The sequence below is a fragment of the Pelodiscus sinensis genome, unplaced genomic scaffold, assembly GCF_049634645.1.
Source record: "Pelodiscus sinensis isolate JC-2024 unplaced genomic scaffold, ASM4963464v1 ctg35, whole genome shotgun sequence".
Classification (NCBI taxonomy): Eukaryota; Metazoa; Chordata; order Testudines; family Trionychidae; genus Pelodiscus; species Pelodiscus sinensis.
The window spans coordinates 4464526-4492389 of NW_027465908.1; the positions used below are offsets into that span (position 1 = coordinate 4464526).

Consider the following 27864-nt stretch of genomic DNA (forward strand, 5'->3'; position numbering starts at 1 on the left):
GCGGCTTCACGAGTCACATGAGGGGGGAAGAGCCGCATGTGGTTCATGAGCTGCAGGTTGGCCACAGCTGATTTAGCAGGTCGTTACTAATCATACTCCAGAAGATTGATCTGGAAGCTACCAATCTTCCCCATAGTGAAGGCATAGCCTTAGAGAGGCCTACAATTCTGAGAGCAGATGCCCAATATTTCCTGAATATCTGCTCCCTTTAAAAAGTCTACGATACCTAAAACCTGAGCCACCTGAAATCACAGGTTGCTTCTGAAAATTCAGGCTGAGTCACTTAGTTGTGCCATTGGCAATAATGTTTAAAACAATGGGATTCAATTAAACTAGAGTTATTTTAACACTTCAGAACACTACTAAGTCATTTATTAATTTTGCTTTATTAATTTTCTTCTGCTTTATTCATTTTTTCTAAATGATCAGTGAATGTACATGTAGCAGCAGAATAAAAGGCGTGCCATTAAAAAGGAAATCCTAGGTGTTAAGAGGGAGAATGGGATAGAATATAGAGCACTAACGCTCTGGAAAGGAGGAGGATGTTTTAAGACAGAGGGAAGTTAGGGGATCCGTGTAGGCATTTGGCAGAGTTAGATGTCAGAGCAGACAGCCCAATATTATTTTCCTTCTCATGCCTGATCCCTCTGTTAAATTTGCTTCTGTTTCTTCCCTGTATTGTGTAGTCCCTGCTGAGCTGCTCCCTGTTAAAGGCATTCCACCTACATTCCTTTGCCACGGGGTGAGCTGAGGGGGAAGGGCAGATGTATGGGTTTTCTAGTCACAGGACGCTCCATTCCACAGCTAAAGCTTATAACTTGATATGAGAAATTACCAGCTTCCAAGCAAGTGTTTGGTTTGCTGCCTTGCTTTCCTGGGCATCCTTCAGCTGAAGACCAGATGTGAAACAATCCCTATTCTCAAATCTTTCCCCTACTCAGCATGCAGTGGGTTTCAAACTTTTTTTCTCATGACCTAGCTGAAGAAAATTGTTGATGCCCAACATAGTTTGACAAGCATGTGGGCTGCAGGGTGGGGCTGAGGAGGACAGCTTCAGCTTTGGGGGTAGGTCCAGACTGGGGCAGGAGGGGCTTGCCTCATTTGGCTCTGGGTCAGAGGTGCAGTGGGGTTGCTAAGGCAGCCTCCTGCCTGTCCTGGCACAGCAGACCATGCTGCACCCAGAAGCAGCCAGCAGCAGGTTCTAGCCAATGGGAGTGTGGAGCTAGTGGTTGGGGAAGAGGCAGTGCCTGGATACCTATGTGCTCTTCTGTCCATCCCCCCCTCCTTCTTCCTGCTCTCACCTAAAAGCTGGGGCTGCTGCTGGCTGCTTCTGGGGTGCAGCACAGTCTCCAGTGCCCAGACAGGCAAGAAGCTGCCTTGGTACCCCCACTGGTCACCCTACAGCCACAAGATCTGAGCCTGACATTCCACAATCCAGTAGTTTGAAATCATGGTGATAGTGTGCAATAAGGGTGGGCAATAATTTTGGAACAGGGGCCACTTCACAAATTTTAGAAGTGGTTGTGGGCCGACCCGGAAGGGGTGAGGCTTCGGGCAGAAGGGGCAGGGCCTTGGAAGGGGCAGACTTGAGAATTACCCTGCTGGGGACAGTCACTTATTTTCTGAACCAGCTGCAGCTAGTAAGAACAATTTAATTTAATTTATGAAACAGATTTAAGTGTTTTAACTTTCTCATGTTAGTTTATCAAACTTCATTTTAAATAAAGTAAAATGTTGTGTCCAACACAAAAGGTTTCAATGTTTTCTTTATTTATGGAAGGGATGGGGAACCCTTTTTGGGTTGGGGGTCACTGACCCACAAAAAATCAGCTGGGGACCACACAAGGGAGAAGCAAAAAAATTCCTCCAAATCCCACCCCCCACGCTCACTGATGTGGCCCCAGCTGAGACACCTCACTCCTCTAGTGCCACAATCTCACAGGGGGAGGGGAAGGGGGAAACTGAGGTTCAGGGCTTCCCATACACCAGATTTACTTTTCTGGGGTTCTGAAGTTAGTGGATTTTACGGACCTCCTTAGGCTCTGGGGTAGGGACAAAAATGAGGGGTACAGTGCACGAGACAGAGCTCCCAGCAAGAACATAAGAACGGCCATACTGGGTCAGACCAAAGGTCCATCCAGCCCAGTAACCTGTCTGCCAACAGTGGCTAATGCCAGGTGCCCCAGAAGGAGTGAATCGAACAGGTAACGATCAAGCGATCTCTCTCCTGCCATCCATCTCCACCCTCTGCCACACAGAGTCTAGGGACACCATTCCTTACTCATACTGGCTAATAGCCATTTATGGACCTAACCTCCATGAATTTATCTAGTTCTCTTTTAAACCCTGTTATAGTCCTAGCCTTCACAGCCTCCTCAGGCAAGGAGTTCCACAGGTTGACTATGAGCTGTGTGAAGAAGAACTTCCTTTTATTTGTTTTAAATCTGCTGCCCATTAGTTTCATTTGGTGGCCCCTTGTTTTTATATTATGGGAACAAGTAAATAACTTTTCCTTATTCACTTTCTCCACATCACTCATGATTTTATAGACCTCTATCATATCCCCCCTTAGTCTCCTCTTTTCCAAGCTGAAAAGTCCCAGTCTCTTTAATCTCTCCTCATATGGGACCTGTTCCAAACCCCTCATCATTTTAGTTGCCCTTCTCTGAACCTTTTCTAATGCCAGTACAGGCAGTCCCCGAGTTACGCGGATCCGACTTATATCGGATCCGCAGTTACGAACGGGGATTTTCTCGCCCCGGAGGACTGGAGCGGCGGGACGCCTGGTCCCGCCGCCCACCTCCTCCGGGGCAAGAAAAGCTGCTCCCCGTCTCCCTGGTCTGCTGGAGGAGCCAGCAGACCAGGGAGACGCTGAGCAAAGCCGCAGAGGACCCGGGCCGGACCGCGGCGCTGATCTGGAAGCGCCGCGGTCTGGCCCGGGTCCTCCGTCGCTTTGCTCCACGTCTCCCTGGTCTGCTGGGGGGGACGCAGCTAGTGCCCCCCCCAGCAGACCAGGGAGATGTGGAGCAAAGCCCGGGGCCTGTGGTAGAGCAGGTGGGGCGCTGCCGGTTGGTCCCGCAGCACCGCTCCTTGGCGCTACTGGACCAACCCGGCAGCACCCCAGCTGCTTTGCCCCAGGAGTCCTGATTCAGCCGCTGCTGATCAGTTTCAGCAGTGGCTGAATCAGGACGCCTGGGGCAGAGCAGCTGGGGTGCTGCTGGGTTGGTCCAGTAGCGCCGAGGAGCGGCCGCGCTACTGGACCAACCCAGCAGCACCCGAGCTGCTCTGTCCCAGGCGTCCCCAAGTTAGCCGCTGCTGAAACTGACCAGCAGCTGACTACAGGAAGCCCGAGGCAGAGTTGCTCTGCCCCAGATTTCCTGGAATCAGCTGCTGATCAGTTTCAGCAGCAGCTGACTTGGGGACGCCTGGGGTTCTTAAGTTGAATCTGTATGTAAGTCAGAACTGGTGTCCAGATTCAGCCGCTGTTGAAACTGATCAGTTTCAGCAGCGGCTGAATCTGGATGCCAGTTCCGACTTACATACAGATTCAACTTAAGAACAAACCTACAGTCCCTATCTTGTACGTAACCCGGGGCATATCTTTTTTGAGATGAGGAGACCACATCTGTATGCAGTATTAAAGATGTGGGCATAGCATAGATTTATATAAGGGCAATAGGATATTCTCCGTCTTATTTTCTATCCCTTCTTTAATGATTCCTAACATCGTGTTTGCTTTTTTGACTGCCACTGCACACTGCATGGACGTCTTCAGAGAACTATCCACCATGACTCCAAGATCTCTTTCCTGATTAGTTGCAGCTAAATTAGCCCCCCGTCATATTATATGTATAGATGGGGATATTTTTTCCAATGTGCATTATTTTACATTTATCCACATTAAATTTCATTTGCCATTTTGTTGCCCAGTCATTTTTGTTGCCAGCAAGTAGGATAGGGATGGGTGCAGGATCTGGGAGGTAGCTGGAGTCCAGAAGCAGGCTGGGAATAGGGTTTTGGGCCAGGTGGAGGGAGCAGGAACAAGGGAGGGTTCGGTGCATGGCCAGGAGGGAGGGTACAAGAACAAGGGAGAGTGTCGGAGCAAGCTGGAGATGTTGGAGCAAGTCTTGGGCGGGGGAAGGAATGGGATTGGGGTGGGGGTCTGGGCATGAGGGGGATCCTTACCTGGCTTCATACTTCCTTGCAGCAACGGCTGCCCCAGAGGGAGGCCCCATTGCCGCAGACATGCAGTCCCAGAGACTGGAGACACCACTGCTGCGGCCACAGGCCACTCTGGAGGCGCTGCTTCTGCAGCCACATGGCAAAACCCAAGGCACTGCGACCACAGGAGGGGCTTGAGACTGGCCCTGGAGGTGCCATTGCCGTGGCTACGCAGCTTGGAGCAGGCCCCAGAGTTACGTGGCCACAGGCCGCTCCAGGGGCAGTGCAGCCTGGGCCGGCCCCGGAGGCACCGCTACCACACCCACATGGCCCAGGGCCGTCCCTGGAGGTGCCACTACAGTGGCCACATGATTTTGGACTTCCCCAAATGTGCCACAGCCATGCAGCCCCAAGCTGCTCCGGAGGCACCGTGGCAGTGCGAGGTGTGGAGTGGCTGAGCTCTTCCCCTCCTCCGCAGTCCTGTAATTAGAGGGCGGGGTCTATCATTGCCTCGCAGGCTGGATCAAAGCCCAAGGCTTTTGCCCACCCCTGGTGTACAATCTAGCCACTGACAGAACAGTTCCTTTTCTTTGATTTTGTCAACATGCATGTGGCCTCATGCTTTGAGATCTGAGGAGATGCGAGCACTAGGGTTTGTTAGGAGGAGATCCCATCTGTGCTTGGAAAGAAGACGCCTGCCATATTACAGGGAGTATGTTTGGTGAGTCAGTGGCAGTGCTACTTGTCTCTGTCAGTTGGGTGCTAATGGCACTATATTTGGGAGGAGGCCAAAAGCCAATGTCCTGGCCATTTTAACATTTAGAAATCTCATGGCACAATTTGCCATTGTTAACTCCCTTTAATTGACCGTATTCTATCAAATGTACACCACAGAGTCTGGTCACTAATTCCTATCCAAAACTCCTTGGTAAAGCTGCACTTGCTGGTAAAGATGTTTCTCCCAGAGATGGTTTCATTTCAATGATGGGTGAAGTGATTCCTATAAAGAGCTTGTTGAAAGCTAGTTAGGATCCCATCAGGATGAATATCTTGAATAAGTACAAGATATAGTATCAATATTATATTTCTTAGCAGTGAACTCCATCAGACATACATCTTTCTATGTGCCATGCTGCTCCAGGATTTTATAAATTTTATTGGACTGCTTTTCCATATTGATTTCTTCCCCCCTACATCCTTCCTTCCTATTTGGTCTAATAAGCAAATTTCATTACCTGTCTTTACAGTTTTTCCTCCAGGCCCTGATGTTGCTTGACTGTATTCCTGGCAGTCCTTTCACTTAAAACTGAAATGCATTTTAATTACAGATGGACTACAACAGATATCATTTATCTGATCCATTAACCGCCCCCTTCCTGCACCTCCAAATATTGATGATTCAGATAAAATGGATCCAAACCACCGTTGGTTTCATTGTAAAAAGCCCAAACTACCCACGACTGCTTGTTACGAAGAATGGAAATTTGTTGTATCCAATTATACCATAGATTTTGTGGGTTCGACTAAAATGAACCTTATATGCAAACTATCTCCAGTTTTGCTCTGCAAAGCCAAAACATGGCCTTCTTAGCACATCTCTGATTTTAAAGCTGTTTTATTTTAATTATTTGTTGTCATACATTAGAAGCTCTGGATTTTCATTTTGCTGATCTGAAAATGTAATCCTTTTCTCTCTCCCCCTTCTTCAAAAAAACTTTTCTTGCACCCCCCGTCATAGCACAGAATTAACAGTGGGGGGCTTCTTATGACCTCATTTGTTTTACAAAACATCTTTGTCACTACCTGGAGCAGGCCCCATCTCTCCACACACACCAGACTGTGGAGAACGGGATCAACTGCTGTGTCCCACTTGCTTATAAGCCCCACTGGGTCTGAGCAATGATTGGTCACTGTTCCCAGCTCTGGGTCTCCCAGGTATACTCTCATGAGCAGCCTCATGTTTGACACCCTTCTTGGGCAATAGAATCCCACATTCCAGCTGCCTGAGACCCTGGAACCAGCGTCCCAGCCTTCCTAGTTACTAAAGTATGTTTCCCCCTAGGTCCATCTGGCTGTGGAAACTCTCATTTCTCGATTAACTCCTTCAGGGACAACGTGGCAGAAAATCAAGAATCATTGGCTTAGCAAAGGGATTTGTTTATCCCAGACACTTTACTCTTACAAGGTACTCAAGAGAGTTCCAGATCTTTGAAAAGGAACTGAATCCTCACTTAAACTATTCTAACTCCTGTGAACCCTGGGTTTGGTCAGCATCCTCAAATGAAGCAGCCCTCCTTAGGCTGGTCTTTTCACATACTGCTGGGCTGTGTCTAGACTGGCAAGTTTTTCTGCAAAATCATCTGATTTTGTGGAAAAACTTGCCAGCTGTCTACACTGGCCGCTTGAATTTCCGGAAAAGCACTGACGATCTCATGTAAGATCGTCAGCGCTTTTCCGGAAATACTATGTGCTCTTGTTTGGGCAAAAGTCTTTTTCCGAAAGACTTTTGCCCAAAAGGGCCAGTGTAAACAGCACAGTAGTGTTTTCTGCAAAAAAGCCCCGATCGCAAAAATGGCAATCGGGGCTTTTTTGCGGAAAACCGCGTCTAGATTGGCCACGGACGCTTTTCCTCACTTTCTTCCTGCCAATCTAGATGCACTTTTCCAAAAATGCTTTTAACGGAAAACTTTTCCGTTAAAAGCATTTTCGGAAAATCACGCCAGTGTAGACGTAGCCCTGTGGTTTGGGCCCCTTCCTTGGATAAATATCCCTCTTTTAAAACACCTGTGTTCCTTTTTCTCTCATGTGCTTCATCCAGGGGAGTTCTGGGCTCCAGCCCTCAGTGTGTAAAAAGACATTTAAATTCAATGGCCCTATTGATAGAAACCCTGTTGTTCCAGCGGGAGAGAATCTTTCAATGCGAAAAGCCCTTGATGACTCTGTTCTATCTTCTCAGACATTGTCTTTCCATTAGGTGTCAAGCCCCGACTACAAAGCATATGCTTTAATCCACAAAGGAGTTTTGTAATGCAACATGAAGGTCACACTCCTAAATGAAGGTTACAGTACAAAACAGAACATTGGAAACAAAATGGGTTTCACAGTTTGACAAAGATATATGTGCAATCGGTCACATAGTAACAAAGCTGCAGCCGCACAGGATTTCAACATCACTACCATGCAATAGAATGGCCATTCATATCTTCATGGCAACATGGGTTAGGAACTCAGAGCACCTACTACAAACACACTGGGTTTTATCAGCTAAACTAGCAGAGTATCTCATAGAATCATAGAGCTGGAAGAGACCTCAGGAGGTCATCAAGTCCAACCCTCTGCCCAAGGCAGGGCCAATCCCAACTAAATCAACCCAGCCAGGGCTTTGTCAAGCCGAGACTTAAACACCTCTAGGGATGGAGACTCCACTACTTCCCTAGGTAACCCATTCCAGTGCTTCACCGCCCTCCTAGTGAAATAGTTTTTCCTAATGTCCAACCTAGACCTCCCCCACTGTAACTTGAGACCATTTCTCATTGTTCCGCTGTCCGTCACTACGGTGAACAGCCTCTCTCCATCCTGTTTGGAACCTCCCTTCAGGACATTGAAGGCTGCTATCAAATCCCCCTTCACTCTTCGCTTCTGCAGACTAAACAAACCCAAACGCCTCAGTCTCTCCTCATAGGTCATGTGCTCCAGCCCCCTAATCATTTACCTCAATTATCTCAATTACCTGTTAACAGTATAGGGCTCATAACACACATGGTTGAAAAAATTCTGATTCTATTCATTAGCTGGGCAAAGGGAAATAAACATGCTAACCAAAATGTTGCAATAAATAACCCCAGTAACTGCACGGAGGGTATGTCTACACTACCCTGCTAGTTCAAACTAGTGGGGTAATGTAGGCATACCGCAATTACAAATGAAGCCCGGGATTTGAATTTCCCGGGCTTCATTTGCATAAGCAGGGCGCCGCCATTTTTAAATCCCCACTCGTTCGAACCCCGTGCCACGCGGCTACACGCGGCACGAACTAGGTAGTTCGAACTAGGCTTCCTAGTTCGAACTACTGTTACTCCTCATTCCACGAGGAGTAATGGTAGTTCGAACTAGGAAGCCTAGTTCGAACTACCTAGTTTGTGCCGCGTGTAGCCGTGCGGCACGGGGTTCGAACGAGCGGGGATTTAAAAATGGTGGCGCCCCGCTTATGCAAATGAAGCCCGGGAAATTCAAATCCCAGGCTTCATTTGCAATTGCGGTATGCCTACATTACCCCACTAGTTCGAACTAGCGGGGTAGTGTAGACATACCCTAACATACTATGCACTATTGCTAAAATTAAATTACACTTACCAAAATAATTGAGCAAAATACATTTTGCAGTGCACTGTCCCAAAGAGGGCAGGTGTCTTTCTCAGCCTGCTCTACAGACACAGTCCATGCAGTGAACAGAATCCTGGGTTTTATGCTGTTTAACATAGGTATTAACTGTAACAAATACATTCAGTTTGCCATTTCTCCCATGGTCAAGCTCCTCCAAGGGTTCCTCCCTCGTTACTGCTCAGCCCAGACACTAGATCTTTTGTCTTTCTAGAGAGCCACTCCCATCTCCTTTAAATCCCGATAGGGTCAACAAGCTACCTGCCTCTTAGCATGCCCCAGGAGGAGCAATGCCTGCTAACAGGGTGGGGTGTGCCCATGCCAGCCTTCTGCCCCCAGATTATTATTTTTGTTAAATAACATGTTTCTTTGCCCATTCTGTAATCCACAGCATTCAGTAAAGTGCCACAGGTCTTCCAGTATTTATTGTCAAATACGCTGTTGTCACAATTTGTAGAAACCTTAGTCCTTTGTTTGGAGTAGACTGCAAATGCTCTGTGAGGTGGGCACAGTGACTGAACAAAAGACTGTGCAGCCTCCTTCCACATACCGCTCTCCTTACCTCTCCCCCCCCCACACACAAATAAGTGTAATTTCCCTTTTAAAGGCTCTTAAACAGCAAACACATTCTGTCTGATCCTCTTTAATAAAGTATCCCAGCACCACTATGGTGCCTTATTTGAGGTCTGTGTAGTCTCATTAAATTTGATGTGTCACAGAGGGCTTGGACATGTGAAAGAGAGGCTGCAGAAACCAGGACTGAAGTTTGCCAGGTTTACTAAGGGAAAATGATTCATTACAGCTTTTCAAAATGGACTCCCCTCAGGCTACTCGCTCCATTGATTTTCTGTGAGTGTGTGTGTGAGAGAGAAAGAGAGAGAGACAGAGAGAGAGAGAGAGAGAGAGAGGGCCATCACAGCCTGCAGATTTAATCATTATTAATGGCTGCTTAATTTTGGGATTCAGTTTGATCTCTTAAGATGTATGTTCATGTTTCTTCACTTGAAGTAATGTGGGGGAGAGATTATTAATGATTAAAAGACTAGATATTACTCTTGGAGAGACAGTTCTCAATTCTCCATTACTCTGTTCAGCACGGAAGGGATACGAAAGTAGTTTCAAGTCACCTTTGCCCTTATATTTTTGGATTACACAAGGTCCTGTGCATCGATGACTCATGGCAGCACCCTTATGCCCGCCCACCAAAACTTTGATTGCTAAATGGGGTACTACCTCATGGCCCCTCCCTGTTCCTCTGGGTGGCCCTCCCTGCATCTCCTCCCCCCATAGGCACCAGTCACCTATGGTTCTGTGTAGCCCATGGAGTGAGTTAGAACAGGGCCTTAGGAAACAGGGAATAACTGTGGCTTAGTGAATTCTGGTTATTTCCCTAACACACCCTTACTGTGACCTGACCACCAGTTCAGTGTCAACTGGGAGATCCCATGCATAGAGTCTATTCTGAAGATGCCGGCTCTGCCTAGGGTAAAGGCCCCTTTCCACTGACAAAATAGCATAAAAAGACCTAGTTTAATTAAGTATGGAGGCTAGGGACAGGCACTTTCTAGCTATCAGACAATTTATACAAATAACGTACTTTTGTGTTAAAGATTCATGCTGTGGCCACTCTGTCCTTTCTCCAGTGTAATCTGCTATGAAACAAAATAACGCACAATGAGAGGGCCATCTAGGTGATGGTCTACGGTGGAACAGTGAAATGTTGTCAGCTAAATGTTGGTTTCTGGTTGTTGGCTTTAGAACAGTGGCAGGCAGCCTGCAGGCCGAGGGCCACATGGGACCCATCAGGGCTCTGTGTGTAGGCCACAAGACATGCAGAGTTACCAGATTCCGCTGCTTTCTGTCTTGTCATTCTATTTGTACCGGTATTACTGAAGGGCATGCTGACTGCACACAACAGTGACAGTGAGAGCCATGCCTTCCCTCTGCATCCAATCGAAGTGCTGCTACAGTTCAATCAGCATCCCCTGCAAATTCTAGGTCCACAAACGCAGTTAGCAAAACTACCTTATCCTGGGGGAACATCTTGATTATGATAATCTTGTATCCCACTGAGGTGAAGGAGGGCCACTCATGCAGCCCACTCACTAGCCCAGGTTGTCCATTGCTGCTTGAGAACCTTGGCAAGTTCTTGTGAAGGTGCCCTTACAAAAAGGCCCACACATCTTCTCTGGTCTGTAATGGCTGCTGATGGACTTGTTTTGTGTTTGAAGTCATTTTTCACTGGTGCTCTGTCTTGTGTCTTGTGTGGTGAGGAGATGACTTTGCAGAGCCAGGGTACTCTAAAGAACGGTGCCTTAAGCACCATGGATAATCGGACACAAGACATCTCCTGTTGGACACCCAAAAATAAGGCATTCCAAACTGGTGAATGCTTCTGAAACTTTTGGCCTAATTGATTGAAGGCAACAGAGAGTGTGTCAGACTCGGGGTTTGAATGGAGGCATTCCAAGTTTCCTTGCCTGTACTTGGAGCCCTAGTTCACACTGGTTTCTCCAGGCAATCTGTGTTATACTCCAGGGCTGTGTCTAGACTGCATCCCTTTTCCATAAAAGGGATGCAAATTAGACACATCGCAATTGCAAATGAAGCGGGGATTTAAATCATTTGTATAAACATGGCTGCCGCTTTTTTCCGGCTCGGAGCTTTGCCGGAAAAAAGCGCCAGTCTAGACGGGGATCTTTTGGAAAATACAGCCTTTTCTGAAAGATCCCTTATTCCTTTTTTAAGATCCCTCCCTCACTGACGGCTGGCTGGCACTGGCTCCCTGGCTCATTGTGGGGCCACTGGGTCGGGGCAGAGACCGCTGGTAGGGCTGGCTGTGTCAAGTGCCGTCTTGCCAGAATCTATCCCTTTAAGGGCCCGGGGCTGGGGGAGAGGAGTTTTCCTGGTTGTGCCCAGAGTGGCCACCAGGGAAAGCTGGGAAGGGTTAGCCTCCCACTAGTTCGAATTAAGTGGCTACACAGCCCTTAATTCGAACTACTTAATTCGAACTAGGCTTAATCCTCGTAAAATGAGGTTTACCTAGTTCGAATTAAGCGCTCCGTTAGTTTGAATTAAGTTCGAACTAGCGGATCGCTAGTGTAGCGCCTATCAAAGTTAATTCGAACTAACGGCTGTTAGTTCGAATTAACTTTGTAGTGTAGACATACCCTGAGGGGGGAGATATCCAAATCTCAATTCTAACACTCCAACCCCAAAGAAAAAAGTTCAGAAAACTGATCCCTGGGATGCATATCAACTTATTTGGAAAGCAACAAAAGATGACAGAAAATCAGCAAAGGGGATTCCTGAGACTGCTGAGATTTTTCCTGATTTGTAGCATCTGACTTAAGGGCCTAAAAGAAAAACATTTGGTGCTTTTAAAAAGGCTGTAAATCAAACACTGAATACTCAGCATTTACATTTTAAGTGAAAGAGGATGTCAAACCATTTTACTTTTTATTCATTGTCAAATACTGTATGCTCTCACTGTCCACTTTCTCTACAGCCTCTACGCCATCTAAATTTTACTGGGTATATTGTCTTACACTCATAGAATACAAATCTCATTCTTTGTATGTATACTCCAATTATACCTGGGAAACACTGCTTTCCAGCAAGAGTTCCTAGGACCTGAGAAACATACATAAAATGGAATGTGCTAATCTGTCAGACTTTGGGCCTGATTCTTATCCAGTTTACCAGTGTAAATCAAGGGTAACTCAGTTGAACTCAGTGAGTGAATACGGGTGTAAAACCAGTGTGACATCAGAATCAGATCCTTTATTTTTAGGGAGAGATTGTCAGTCTTGCATTCGGAAGATATTACGTTTACAAATACAGTTTCTCAACTCAATATTTAAACAGAGCAATAAAACATTCACACTTCTTGGAGAAATATTTTATTTCTTCTTTATTTATACAGGGTACTAGAGAGATACAGAAATAAGATGAAATGTTGTACAAATAGTAAATTTAGCACGCATGCCTCATATTGTAAACACTACGAGACTGGGCGAGGAATAACACATGGCAGAGTGGAGAGGTAGATAAAGCTACACTAGATGTGGAACCAAAGCATTTGGCTCATTTGGCTCTGAAATGGAACCTAAATTCAGGGGATGTTTGGATCTGTGACTTTGACTCACATCCATTGCTAGTAAAGACATGATATGCATGCATATATAAAAAGAAACTTTATCCCAGTAGCTCTCACATATACTTTGTGGCTACGTCTAGACTGGAGGGAGGGGAGTTCCAGAAAAAGATATACAGAGCTTTTTTTTTTTTTTTTCAGAAGAGACTTTTCTGAAATTTGGCCCACCCACACAGGGCCAAATTTTGGAAAACCCTTCCCTTTCAGAACATCCCTTATTCCTCTCATTGAGAGGAATACAGAGATGCTGAAAGAACACGCCCGCTTTTTCGGAAACTGTTCCAAAAAAGCGAATGCGTTCCCTAGACTCTGCAGTCTAGGCATAGCCTGTGTGTACATTATGCATTTTTTAATCAAATAAGTCAATTGCAGGCTACCTTTTTTGCACACCATGTAGTGTTACTAAGATATGGTTGAAATAATTGTTATGTACAGCTGGTCAGACAAATATTATCTCTCTTGGCAAAAAAAAATAATGAGCAGATTTTATTAGATGTATCTGATTAGATTAAAGCTTGAATCTAAATGAGGGTTTAATTTCAAAGGACATAAAATGTTGAAAACAATGAGTAGTCCTGTAGCACTAGAGGGTCTGTCTACACAGCAAAGTTATTGCAAAATAACTTTCCTAGGCTGTGTCTAGACTACAGAGTTTTGTCGACAAAAGTGGACTTTTGTCGACAAAACTATACCTGCGTCCACACTACCGCTGAGTTCTGTCAACATAACGTCGACAGAACTCAGCAGTTTTGTCGACGTATGTAAACCTCATTCTACGAGAAATAACTCCTTTGTCGACGTAGTTCTGTCGACAAAACAGCAGTGTGGACGCAGGGGAAAAGTTATGTCGACATAAAAGGTCTCCAGGGAGAACCCCTGGTGGACACTCCTGCCACAGCTTGCAACTCTATTGTTCCTGCCGGTAGCCATCTTTAAAAGGCACAGGCACCCAGGAGCAGCACTCTGGCAGCAAGCGAGCTCCAGAGCAGACCAGGGCTGTGCTGCTCAGTTCAGGTCGAGCTATGTCGCAGGGACAAGCCCCCCCAAACCCCTCCGGCCCTTCTAGGGAATCATCCCCCCGGGAACCCCGGGGCTCGAAGCGCCGGGCACCCTCCTGGTCAGGGCCGGAGATAAAAGCCCTCCTGGGCCTCTGGGCTGAGGAGTCGTCCCTCCAGGCCATGCAGTGCAGCAAGAGGCGGAATGCCGACATCTTTGCCAGAATGGCAGAAGCCCTGGCCAAACAAGGCCACCACCCCCGCACACTGGAGCAGGTTAGAGCGAAAGTGAAGGAGCTGAGGCAGGGGTATGTCCGGGCCCGTGAGCAGAGCTCCCGCTCTGGGGAAAAGCCGCACTCCAGTGACTATTACAAGGACCTGGACAGGATCCTGGGGGCAGGGGATCCTCTGCCTCCTGAGAGACTGCTGGAGTCTGGGCTCGAGACCCCCGTTGTCCAGCAGCCGGAACACCTGCTGGGGGACCAGGAGCTCCAGGAGGAGGCAGACGAGGAGGAGGATGGCACCCAGAGCACCCAGGAGCCAGGCCTCGAGACACAGGAGGCCTCCCAGGCCACCTCGGACCCCGGGGAGGGAACATCAGGTGAGTGCTGTGAGGGTCCAACACACACAGGGCAGGGCAGGGCAGGCGGGAGCAAAGGGGACGGTGCAGTGCTGTGACATGTCATGCCGAGCACGGTCCGGGGGGGAGGGAGAGGGCACACCCATGGCTGCCCTCAGGGAGGACAGTGCTACCCCCCTACATCCACACGGCTGCTAGGCACCGCTTGTTCCTGCAGGCAGGGATGCCACATGCAGGCATGGGCTGGAGACGCGGGGACAGCCTTACAGCTGCAGGCCTCTCAGCACTCTGTGGGAACCCCGACCGTGGCCCGACAGTCATCCGTGTTGCTCAGCCATGGGGGATGCATGGGGGCGGGGGGGGGGGGTATGACGGTGGCCTGCACACCGCCTGGGCCAGGCCGCACCATGCCTTACTGAGACACACATGAGCAGCCTCTGACCCTAGCACAGGCACTGCCTGCCTCTCAGGGAAAGGGTGAGCATGCACGACTGACGACTTTCCCCTCTTGTCCTCCACAGCCGGACCAGCTGACCAGGAGGGGGGCGCCCCACCTGCCCGACAACCCAGACGGCCGCAGGGCACCCGTAGGCACTGGCGCACCTATCTAGAGCTGGGGCGCCAGCACGTTGGAGTCCTTCACGAGGTGAAAGACTCCATGGAAAGGAGGCTGGAGGCAGATGCCGAGTGGCGCTGGCAGTTGCTGCTAGAATTTAGGCAGCAGCGCAGGGACGTCTGCGCTGCCATCCAGGGGGCCATGGCCTTCCCCGGTCCTTTGCCTGCTCCTGCCCCTCCTCCTCAGCCTGCCCCCTCCTCAGTCCCAGCCTCAGCCCCACCTCCTGCTCAGCCCCCTTCTGTGGCATCCCGCACGCGCAGCCGGGCGCGACAAGGCCGCCAGAGCCAAAACAGGAGGAGCTCGGCCTCCAGGCAGCCCCCTCAGCCCTGAGCCTCTCTCCCCCCTTCCACGTTCACATTCCCCCTTCCCACCAGTGACACAAACTGAGGGAAGCATTTTTTTAAGCACTTTATTTTCTAAAGCAAACATTTTTATTTTGTCTCTGAATCGAAGAGTTATTTATTTTCAATTGTTACAAAAAAACAGTTACATAAAGTGTACTCTATTTGTCACCATCACCTGTCTCCATTCTCAGTGAGTGGGGACTGAGTAGAACGGGTGAATGTGGGGCAGGGAGGGGTTGCAGGGAGGAAGGCACTGGGGGCATAGGGCAATCCCACATGTGGAAGTCCCTGGGGACAATCAGGGGCCTCCCTGTGAGAATTGCTCCCTCAGGGCTTCCCGAATACGCAGGCCCAGCTGGTGGGCTTGCCGGGTGGCAGCTGTCCGGGGCTGCCCAAACTGCCTCCCCTCCATCTCCATCTGTGTCCTCCACGCAGGGAGGAAGGCCTCCCCTTTCCTCTCTACAAGGTTGTGCAGCACACAGCACGCTGCAACCACATCAGGGATGTTGTGTTCTCCCATGTCCAGCCGCGTCAGCAGGCACCTAAACCTGCCCTTCAAACGGCCGAAGGCGCACTCCACCTGGAAGCGAGCCCTATTCAGGCGGGAGTTGAACAGTTCCCTGCTCACATCCAGGTGGCCGGTGTAAGGCTTCATGAGCCAGGGCATAAGGGGATAGGCCGCATCGGCCACAATGCATGTAGGCATCTGCACATCCCCGACAGCCAGGTTCCTCTCTGGGAAGAATGCCCCAGTCTGCAGCCTGCGGTACAGGTAGGAGTTCCTGAACACACGGGCATCGTGTGCACGGCCTGACTACCCGACACAAACATCCGTGAACTGTCCTCTGTGGTCGACCAGAGCCTGCAGCACCATAGAGAAGTAGCCCTTCCTATTGATGTACTGTGCCGCTCGATGGGGCGGGGCACGGATAGGGATGTGGGTCCCGTCCAGTGCTCCACCGCAGTTTGGGAACCCCAGCCCCGCAAATCCAGCCAGGATGGTCTGCAGGTCTCCGAGGCGAATGGTCCTGTGGAGCAGCTCCGCATTGATGGCCGTCACCACCTGCAGAACGGGAGAAATAGAAACAAACAGCACAGGACTTTAGAGGGATTGGCTCACCTGATGAGAAGTGCTCCCCCCTTTGTCCCCCAGACAATCCCTTCCCTGGCCCTGCACCATGGCAGGGTGAGGCTGAGAGGGCTTCTGCCTGTGCTACCCTATCCCCAATTCCCTGTGCCTGGTCCTGACTGCCCCCTGGACTGTCCCCTGAGAGTGACTTACCTCCATCAAGACGGCCCCAACGGTAGACTTCCCCACACCAAACTGATGCCCCACAGAGCAGTAGCTGTCGGGGGGGACCAGCTTCCAGAGCGCAATGGCAACGTGCTTCTCCAGCGGGGTGGTGGGCCGCAAGTGGGTGTCCTGGTGTTGCAGGGCAGGGGCGAGCCAGGTACAGAGCTCCCGGAAGGTGGCCTTCTGCATCCGGAACTTTCTGAGCCACTGATCGTCGTCCCACTGCTGCAGCACTAGCCGGTCCCACCAGTCCCAACTGGTGTCCAGCCTCCAAACCCGCCTCTCCAGGAAAAAGTTGGGGGGCAAGGGCAGCAGGGCTGCAGCTGGATCCTGAGCGAGGGGCTCAAAGCTGGCCTCAGGATCCAGCTCTTCTGCAAAGGTCAGCATGCTCTCCTGAGCATGAAGCAGAGCTTCCAGCAGCATGGTGTGGGGCCATCGCCTGCCCAGGGGCAGCTCAGGCTCCATGCCCAAAGAAGCCAAAATAACACACAAACAAAAGACCAAAACAAACAAACAAACAAACACAAGAACAAAAATACAAACAAACAAAAAAACCCCAAAAGTCTAAACCCAAGCAAGCAAACACACACAGAAGCAAACAAACACACAAACAGACAGACAGACAAACCAGATAATACACAGCTGTGGTGTCCGACAAAGCAAGGCAACCAGAGCCAGGAAAACTGCAGCAGCTTTGCTTTCCCTGTAAAGGTGGGCAAGCTAGAAGCAGGAGCAGAGCAACGGCTATCCAGGAGTATCCCTTTAAGCACGCGTCTCTGCAGAGAGCTTGCAGCAGTGCCAGGGCTTTATGGCTGCCCTTGTGACCTTTCAGAAGCACTTCCAGGTGCCTCCTTCTGTCGACAGAGTGTCCTGCAGTCTGGACGCTCTTATGTCGACAAAGCTAATTGCTTTGTCGACAAAGCGATGTAGTCTGGACGCTCTATGTCAACAGAAGTTTTGTTGACAGTATATGGGGGGAGGGGGGCTAGGTGGCAGGCAAAATAAGCATTTTAGCTTCAGCATGGAGCCTGTTGGACATCACAAAATGACCTTTGCAACATCCATTGGCAATGAGTTCCACACAGTGACTGTGTGTTGTGTGAAGAAATACTTCTCTTGATTTAAACCTATTGCCTACTAATTTCATAGTTCTTGTGGTAGGCAAAAGAGTAATTCACATTTCTTTATTCCCTTCTCCATTCCAGTGGAGATGTTACAGGCCTCTATCATATTTCCATAGTTGTCTGTTTTCCAAACTTAACAGTTCCAATCTCTTTGATCTCTCGACGTACGGAAGCTGTCCCAGACCCCTAATAATTGTTGTTTCCCTTCTCTTTTCCCTTTTCCAACTCTACTATATTTTTTCAGATGAGGCAACTAGATCTACTGGCAGTGTTTGAGATGTGGGTGTACCATGGCTTTATATCAGCATGATATTTTCCATTTTATATGCCTTTGCTAATGTCTCTTTTAATTCTGTTAACTTTTTTATTGTATGTGCGTTACAACATGTATAACCTGCACACCTACTGGGTGTGGTTCGCTGTCCCATGTGGTGGCATTTAGACCACTTGCAGAGAGAAAGAATGAGTTTCCTCTACAGGCTTAGCTGAGAGCCAGCTGGCTCAGCCTATTTCTAGACTACACCGATCTATCAATTTGCGTACCTTTTTCCAAAATTTGACCTATCTACACTGGGCCAATTTTTGGAAAAGCCTCCTCTTTCGGAAGAGGGAGAGCTGGATTCTGTTCTCACCTCTGCCACTGATGTGCTGTGGGTTGTTGATCAAGTTGTCTCCTCTCTCTCCAGGATTCCCGTTTGACATCTTGTCCATTTAAGCAACAAGCTCTGTGGGGAAGAAGCCATCTTTCACTGCACGTACAGTGCCTAGCACAAAGAGCCTGGAGGTCAACTGAGGCCGCTAGCCACTGCTGTAATATACACATTTGTCATAATAAATCAGCATAGTTCTATTGATAAGAATGAAGCAACAACATCTTACACCAGCAGAGGATCTGGTCCCCAACGTACCTTACAAGCAGACACTTTTCAAGTCAAACTAGGACACGCTGTTCTTGGACCAGCAGAGGAGCATTTCAGAGAGATAACAAATTCCAGGTCTTTCTCATTACAATTCTTCTCATGTGGGATTATCTTTGATTTTTCCATAGCTCCTCCACACAGGCAGCCAGAGGCTTTGTTTAAAACATATCCGTCATTATCACTGTAATTTATTATTATTGTAACTTATTCATTCATACGGTGTTCCTGTTCCCTCCCCCACCAAACACACACACCAGAATCAAAGTGTTTTACATGAAGCAGTATGGAAAAAGAGAGAGTGGTTACAAAAAACAGAAATGAACCAGCAACATTGATTTAAGGCTTGCAATGAAAACTATCTAGCACCATAGAGACCCACAGAGACATCAATCAATGTGTGTAGGGGGAAACCTATATGGTCAGTTCTGTCATAAGCAGCTTTTGGATAAAGGAGAATTAGAACAAAAGTTGATTTGGACCTGAGCTTTGGTAAAAAAAGCAACTCAGAGAAAATCATATATGGGGGTAGATTATGATGCCTTTACTCATGCTATATTCCTCCCATAGGCCTACTGACTTGAAGTCGGGGCTAGCATAGTATTCAAGCTGGATAAGGATATGACCCTTTGGCCCACAGTAAGTAGAGTACTAAATACTTTGGGCAGTAATGGATATGCTTTTGATATATTTTCCTGATGAGTACTCACTGATTTTGCTTTCATTTACACCTGCTTAAATTGGGAGTAACTCCAGTGGGGTCAGTGGAATTAGTACAGAGTATTACAGGTGTACCTGAATGCAGAAACAGGCTTGATGAATCAGATTTTACCCCATGTACCAAGACAGCAACAGAAGAGTGGCAATTCACCAATTCACTTTTCATGGGCTGCAGGGGCTTGCTGTGGCCACCTCCCTAGGCCAGGGCAGCTTGCAACTTTGCTTCAATACCCCTATCCAGCAATGCGGAGGCATGGAATCATTGGGCTCTAATGCTCTGACAATCAACCTTCCCTCAAGACTCTGGCGCATAATTCTAGATACGCCCTACCCCTGGAGCTGCTGCAGACGGGGTGGGAAGCTGGTGCAGTCACTTGAGTGACTAGCATAGTGACCCATTCAGCTACCAATATAGAATCATAGGTCAGGTTAACACGATGGGGGAAGGCATGCAATTTCAGCTATGTAAAAAAGTACCATAAGTACCATAAGGTGAGTTTCAGTACTGTCCACAAAGTGGGAGGCCAATGTGAGCAATGCCTTCCGTCAACTTCCTTTACTCCTCAATAGTAGGAATAGTGGCATTAACAGGATGCCCTCAGAATTTGATTTAGGAGGTCTTTACTAGACCCGCTAAATCAAATGCCAGAAGATTGACCGCCTTAGTGTCAATCTTCCCACAAGTGGAGACGTGACGATAGAATCATACAGCTGAAAGGGTAAGCAAAGAAAGAGAAGAGATTTGTTGCAATGTAAAATGAATACAAACAGCTGCTAACATGAAGGGAAAAGTGGAACCTCGTGGAAATAATAATTTTGCTTGTGTCCCTCTTCAATGGAATATACCCCTTACCCACATATCCCGCACCCTTCCAATCAAAGGAAGCAAGAGCCCCTAAAAGAGATTATACTGTGATTGATTTTTGGATCTATCCAGCCATAGTCTATAGAACCTTGACGCCTTCAATAATTCATTGTTTCTTGTCTTAATTTCCTTCCTTGATATGAACATGCAGAGTTCCGTTTACTTTATGCTCAAGGTTTCACGGAAGGTGATTCTGTTTATGCAGTTGTAAAACACGGCCTCTTCCTTTTTAATTTTAATGCCATGTTTTAAGAGTTCAGGCTGAAAAAGCTTGATATCTCTTTTGTGAAGCATAAGTAAAGCATGAAAAGCAATGACTAAGGAAAATTGAGATATTCTGGTTAAGCGTGAGTGCATTTTATAAAATGCTTTGGCTTCCTACAAACAGGAAATGATAAGACAATCATCTGTGGCAATTTTATGAAACACATCTTTTCTGAATTGCATTAGATATTTTTTCCTTTTTATCTAGGGATCAGTCGGAACCAGAATTATTTATCTAAATATTCTTGTTCACCCTTCCCCCCCCCCCCCCAAAAAAAAAAATCTGGGCTTGGATAATTTAGATCCTGGATCTAAATTATCCCTGGCTTTACAAAACCCCCAAAAATCCCTTTCCAAAGTTCCGACCAGCTCAGTAATTTTCCTGTAGTACCTACAGTATTCATGGATAGGTACTCTGTATTGTAGTTTTTTGGGAGTTCATCTTCAATCTGATGCACCTGTTGGATTGTTTAAGCAGGCTCTTACCATCTGTTTGTCAGACTGTCACCTTGACATTCTTCAGAAGCTTGTCTAGACATTTTATGAGAGGAATCACCTAGACCAGAGGTGAGCAATAGTTGTTTTTTTTGGTGGGGGGGGGGGGGGCACTCCAAGATTTTGGAAAGTGATCAAGGGCTGCACGTTTCTGTGGAGGAGGTGCAGGGTCTAGGATGGAGGTTGGGTGCAGAAGGGCCACAGGGTAAGGGTCAGAGGTCCACAAGACTGTATGAGCTCTGAGAGGGAGTTTGGGTTAAGGAAGGATTGTGGCCTGGGTCAGAGGATTGGGATGTAGGTTCATGAAGTGGGAATGGGTGCAGGAGAGGATTCAGGCCTGGGCAGAGAGACTCTCAGAGGGGGTGCAATGTCTGGGAAGGAATTGTGACCTGGGAGAAGGGGAAAAGGAGGTGCAGACTGAAAAGGGTTTGGGTGGTGACCTGGGACAGGGGATTGGAGTGTAGTGTCGGGTGTATGGGTGCAGGAGAGGATTCTGGCCTGGGAGACAGGTGTAGGAGGGGGTACAAGATGTGGGAGGGAGTTGTGACCTGAGGCAGGGGGGTGCAGAGGGTTTGGATGGTGACCTGAGGGAGGGAGTTAGGGTGCGGGAGGGGCAGGGGTGCCAGAGGCAGGCTTTGGCTGGGAGGTGCTTACCTAAGAGTGTCCCAGCCAGCAGCCCTGCAATACCCCCAAGGAAGGCTGGGTTCCCTCCTGATGCAGCCCCAGACCACTTGAAAATGCAGGCTGCTTCCTCCTTGTGGCTCTCAGCTCCGGGAAGGGGGAAAGGCTTGTGCTGCTCCCATCTCCCAGGCCAATCTCTCAGTTCCTATTGGCTGGTTGTTTCTGGCCAATAGGAGCTGAGGATTGGGGAAATCACCCAAAGCCTCTCCCTCCCTCCAGAACAGAGAGTCACACAAAGCAGCTCTGCACTTAAAACAGTGGCTGCTGCATGCCTGAGGGTCCCAGCATTGACCCTCATGAGCCGGCTTGAGAGAGGTGACTTGCCCACCCTTGACCTAGATGGTAGGAAATAGAATGCTTCTCATGCCCACCATATACACCACTGTCTTTATTAGTAATGAACAGGTCCCTTAACACCACAAGTTGCTATCTCTCAGTGGCAACCCTGTCTCTGGGAGAGACCACCTCAACAAGCATCCTCTGCCTCTGTTGGATGTTCGGTTTCAGTGTAAGGGAGGGTTTTTCCCCCATGTTCCATCTCTGTCGCCATCATGAAACCAGCTCGTTCCTTTGAAGGACTGGGACAGTCATTTCCTGTGTGTGCTTGACCTACAATGTCCCTACCCTGTGTGTCCACCAGCTCAGCAACTGCAGACGAACAATGTTATATGTATGTTCTGAAGGCCACAAACTGCTTCCACAAGGGGCACAAACATGCCTCACATGGCTAGTTACAATACCAGGGAAATATGCAGGCTGTGTGAATACTCAAGTGCAAAAATATTCCATTCATTTAATACTCCTGCTGAATAGGTAAATTGCTCTAATCACATTAGCTATTCTATTCATTTATTAGGTGAGAGTGATTAGAAGTGAATAGCTGTAAGAGGATCCTCCAGGTGTGAAAATTAGACGTCTATGGTTTTATGATGTTTATTTTCTGCTGAAGATAATTGTCTCTTTAGCTTCACCAGACACACATACACACTCTCCCTCGCTCTCTTTTACCCAGGCCTAAAGATAAAAATAAAACAGGGCTCACATGCATATGCTGGGAGATCAGGACATTTTTAGCAAGGCATCTACAGAATTTAATAGATTTTTTTTTAAATGTAGTGTGATTTCAAAATGAGTCTAACAAAGGCTAAGATCAAGTGTAGTGTCTGTTCTTATCGGTTTAACTGCTGGTACGTTCTCCATGTGAGCACTGTGTTTTAATGTTAGGCATTTTACTGGCTTTTGAAAATCCCACTTGTAAGCAGTTTGCTCTTGTAAATTTATACTAGGTTTGATAGCATGAGAAAGTGGAATCTTCAGTTTATCTGCAGTGTAAATGTAATACAGGTCCTCTGTGCTGGGGTAGAATTTTTCCCTCTCTGGAGCTCTGGTGCTTACTGATTGGGTGACTGGGGTTGTTTTTGTTCTCTGATTGGATTAGTGACCATGTTCTCCCTGCGAACATTTTAAATGTGACTTTACAACACTGAAACTCCCATTGCATGGGCATTCTTATCAGTGAAACATGATTTCTCCAAGACCTCATGAGAGAGATGCAAAATATAACATAACATAACATAATATATATGGAGATATACCATCTCATAGAATGGGAAGGGACCTTGAGAGGTCATCGAGTCCAGTCCTCTGCCCTCACAGCAGGACCAAGTACCATCCCAAAAGAATGGCTAAAGGTGAATGTGTTATGAACCACTGCAAATATTCATAGGGGGATGGAAATGGGAAGTTTTTATACAGAACTTTCCGATGCACAGTTGAGCACTTCCAAATCTATCCAATGGGAGGCAGGGTACATGTGTAGGCCAATACAACGGAGAGGGATAGGGATACACTGGAGAGCAATATTAGCCGTGGAAAGAACAAGTGACTGGGAACAAGGAACTGCATTCTAAACTTTGGCTCTGATACTGAATTACCACCTTGGGCTTCATCTTACATGATAGCGCATGGGTGGACTGACTTCAGTGGGGCTCTTTATCATTTTGCTTCCATGCATGGAATTGCAGGATCGGAGTTGGTCCGTAATATTTGGATAATAAATGCATATGAAAATTTGCTTCACTAATTTAACACTTCTTAAGCATTGTCAAGATGGCAAATGTTAAGGCTAGATTATCATCATATGTTTATGAAATCAATAGTTATTTAAACATAAATATTTTTCTTCTACATAATTGACCAAATAGCTCTCATTTTTCCTAGGAAGAAACTGACCCTTTCGTTTTGACTGAATTGTCAGCATTCATTGATACGATCTGATTGACGGTGGTTGCCACATTAAGAAACGCTGGAAACTTAATCTGTTTTAATCCCATTCTCTGTTTTTAATATAATACTCTTGAAGAGAGATGGAGGCGGTCGCTTATTTTAAACAGCTTAAATATTTGTGTCAAAACATTGTCCGTGAAGATTCAAATCCAGCCCTTGCCATCAGCAGGAAAAAAACCACCCCAACAAGCCAAAGATGTGACCATTTGAAATGATCTAATCCGTGCTTCAAAACCCTTTGTCCTCCTGTTGGCTTGCAGTGCTGCAGAGGGAGAGTTGAACACTATGCATTAGTCTGCCTGAGCGTGTGCTGGGTATTAAGTCTTGTTTCAAAGATTTTCTTCTAAAGGCTGACTTGAGAGATTGTGAATCTGAAAAAAATGCAATTTGCTCCGAGTCTGGGAGTGTGCACCATACCATGAGTAATCTCCTATGGAGGGGGCTAAGAATCTATCACCACACTGCAGGAAGAGACCCACTCTATTAAGTTTGTGTCTTTCATTTTGGGGGAGAGAGACTCAGTCTTTCTAGGACTTGCAATCCTGCATGGGGGGGGGGGGGTTTGAAAAAGCCCTTGAGTAATGAGAGTTGTACATTTATCTGGGAAGAATCATTTATCTCTGTGCCAGTTGTTTAGCCTGGTTTCCCAAGCCTGAAAATTTAGATTTATTGGGTGTCAGACGTAGGCATGGACACCATTTAATAGGCTTGTGTTCCATGAAGGAGCCAATGCTGATAAGAAGGGAATGTTGGGAGGCCAGCAGATGGAATCATGGTGGGACGGGGTTGATAATAAAAAGTGTGATATTCGATGGCAGTGATAAGATACAGATTTTAGGTGTGTATGAGACCCAGAATCCTGGAGAAACAGGTGGGTACTGCTGATCAGAATTCCAATACTCTGTCACAGGATAGATGGTATTAATTAAGCAGTCAACTAAGTTTTGAACTTGAAAATGACACCTTCCTCAATACAGCCTAGCTAAATTCACTATACACAATTAAAGGTAGGACTAAGACAAGATTCTATTCAGACACTGCCTATCCATACATCATGGCTTTGGCACAGCTCAGATGAGCCAGGAAGAAATCCTTCCTGCACTTTTATTGCAATGGACTCACTGGATAACCAATGTTGTTACATGGACTGCTGGAGGGCTCGCTATATGTGTGTGCATTCATGCCCAGAGCCTGTGGGAATCTGCTATGCCCCATGTGGATTACACTGGAGGCTGGATTGGAGGTGGTTCCATAGCCAAGAGCAAAGAGACTTCTCCCATCCCCCACTTCCTTTGCTTGTACCTGGCCATCTTACTTAAGCCAGTTGCTAGGCTCAGGATTAGGACCTGTACCATATACACACTTGTTTGTGCGTGTGTTTCACTAGTGATCCTGTTGTTTACGCTGTATGCTAAAACAAGGTTTGCACGTAGCAGATGTGAAGCATTAATCTTGGACATTTTCCCAGTTCGCTCTTAGAGAATCTAAGTGTTCAGTATTTCCTGCACGAAGCAGGAGTCTTCAGTCTGACACAATGCCAGCTGCGCTAAATGTGCTTTGAGCAAATGCTCTGTGTCTGTAGCTCTTATACAAAACCAGCATTTTTAGTCTGATCCATTCCTGGCTTGCTTGCTTTAGACACAACAGCAGAAGAATCTTAAGAGTCTTCATATTATAATCCTTCTTTGGGGCAAATATCAGCAAAGCTCTCCTTTACAGTTCCCTATGTACTAACCAGCAATGCACCATGACCGGAAAATACACTTCCCTTGTCTTGTCATTCTTCTTTGCGCACCTGCTGCTTCATTTGTGTTGCTGCAGCTGCCATTGTCACTGGATCCTTAATGATCCAGATGACCTGTCAGGCTACATGCGACTATTCTGAAATCTACTGTCCTATGGGAGCAGGAGAGAAGCAGTCAAAGAGGGAGCCAGCTACAAGCTGAAGACTAGAGGCTCAGTTTACTCCCGAAACATCTGTAGCCCAGGGAAGCACCCTGCTTTATGATTTTGATCCTGGCTTCAAATTGTGGCAATTTTGGGGGAGGGGGAGGGAGAGCTTTTAAAATGTCAATTAAGTGAACTAGTAAACATTTTATTCTTTCCTGCCAAGTTTTTCACTTACTAGAGCGAAAGCTTAAGGGATACAATATGGTCCTTTCTTATGCTTTCATATATTGTTCCCACTTGTTCATCTGAGATGCTTGAGTAAGTGGCAGCATCTGTCTTATGTTTGTATTTTCAACACAGAATTTCCAAATGGTCATTTCAAATGCTCCGCTCTGGCCTGAAAACCAGACATCCGCAGGCTAAGTTTGTAGTGTTAGACGCTAAGGTCAATCTTGATGTGCAGTTGAATTGGCAACCGCCGAGGTGGTACTGGAGCATCCATGAGTAGCATTATTCCCTGAGTACTTTCTAGTTCTTTACTCCATCTCCTAAAAACTGGTGTGTAGCCTTGTGTAATGAAGCAGAGTGGCTCCCCTGCTCCATTTTATGCCAGCTGAGTGACCTCTGTGAATACAGGGAAAAACTGTAGTGGGACCCAGAGTGGGGAAAAACTGTAGTGGGACCCAGAGCAAGGGAGGGAAAGCCCATGGATTGTTTCCTGTCTTCTACCTCATCAAGCGCAGGGTCCAGCCAAATGCGCTCAGCTGAGTTTAACAACTAATCTTGGCAAGAGCCAATCTTAAACAGATAGCAAGCTGGTAAAGCCATGATCCCTCATTGCCTTGGCTTCCCCCTATTACAGGGTAGCAGGCATGATCCCCCACGCACCAAGGCCTCTGGAAGGGAGATTGTCCCTGGAGCTTCCACTGAGTGAGTCCCATTCCTTACTGCCCCCAGAGCAGTAGTACTGTGGCCCATTGCAACAACAGGAAACCTACAGCCCGAGAGTCGTTATCTACATAGGGATTATTAACTGAAAGAAGCATAACCACACCACCAGCACCCTCCTGCCTGTAGTAAAGTGGCAGCATGAGCACATCCATTTCTGCAATCTCTCAAGTGTGCCATAAGGAGCATTTAATGCACTTGACCCTTTGTGTTTGAGACAATCTTTTCATGGTTGTGTTCCTGCGATAGCTGTGTCAGGTCAGGCGGGTTTGACAGCATCCCAGAAGTTTCCCATAGCTTTTACATGTCACGTCCAACATGATGACGATGTTGTCTTTCTAGTACCGTAACTTCAAACTCCTGTTGAAGTCTGGTTGGCCTAACCTATGGTGAGGTCATGACATAATGTAATAAACATGCAGGACTCAGATATTCTGGCTAAACTACATTCCTTACCAAATTGTTTCTACTACTATTGTGTTTTCATTCCTAGGATGTCAGTCCACAGTTCCTCTTATTTCTAGGGCCTCCTTTATCAATCTGTTTGCAAATAAATATGCCACCTTCCACTCTGTTTTCCTTAGTCAGTAAATATTCTGATGTAACTCATAGTTTGGATACCCCTCACCCCTCTTCCTATTTCATGTTTTTCAGTTCTCCTCTGACGGTTTTATCTACTTTTCCTTTTACACATAGGGGGGAATAAAATACAGATAATTGCCAATCCCATACATCACAAACTATGATCTCTTCTAGACTTAAACTGTATGAATCACCAATATCCATCAAGTATCAGAGGGATAGCTGTGTTAGTCTGGATCTGCCAAAGCGACAAGGAGTCCTGTGGCACCTGATAGACTAGCAGATGTATTGGAGCACAAGCTTTCGTGGGCAAAGACCCACTTCGTCAGATGCAACCAATATCCAACAGTTAGGGTACATCTAGACTACACGCTTCCTTTGAAAGAATCTTTTGAAAAAGATTCTTTCAAAAGAGATCTAGTCAGCCATAACTTTTTTCAAAAAAGCAGTCTGCTTTTTCAAAAGAGAGCACCCTGGCAATCTGGATGCTCTCTTTCGAAAAAGCCCTGTCTGCGGTCAAGAATGCCTTTTTTTGAAACAGCTCTTTCAAAAAAAGGTGTTCTTCC

The 27864-nt window shown here is 47.1% G+C and overlaps 1 pseudogene; it reads left to right on the plus strand.

The window, feature by feature from the left end:
* Positions 1 to 22719: 22719 nt before the first annotated feature.
* Positions 22720 to 22874, plus strand: LOC142824502 (U2 spliceosomal RNA; annotated as a pseudogene).
* The last annotated feature ends 4990 nt before the right edge of the window (positions 22875 to 27864 follow it).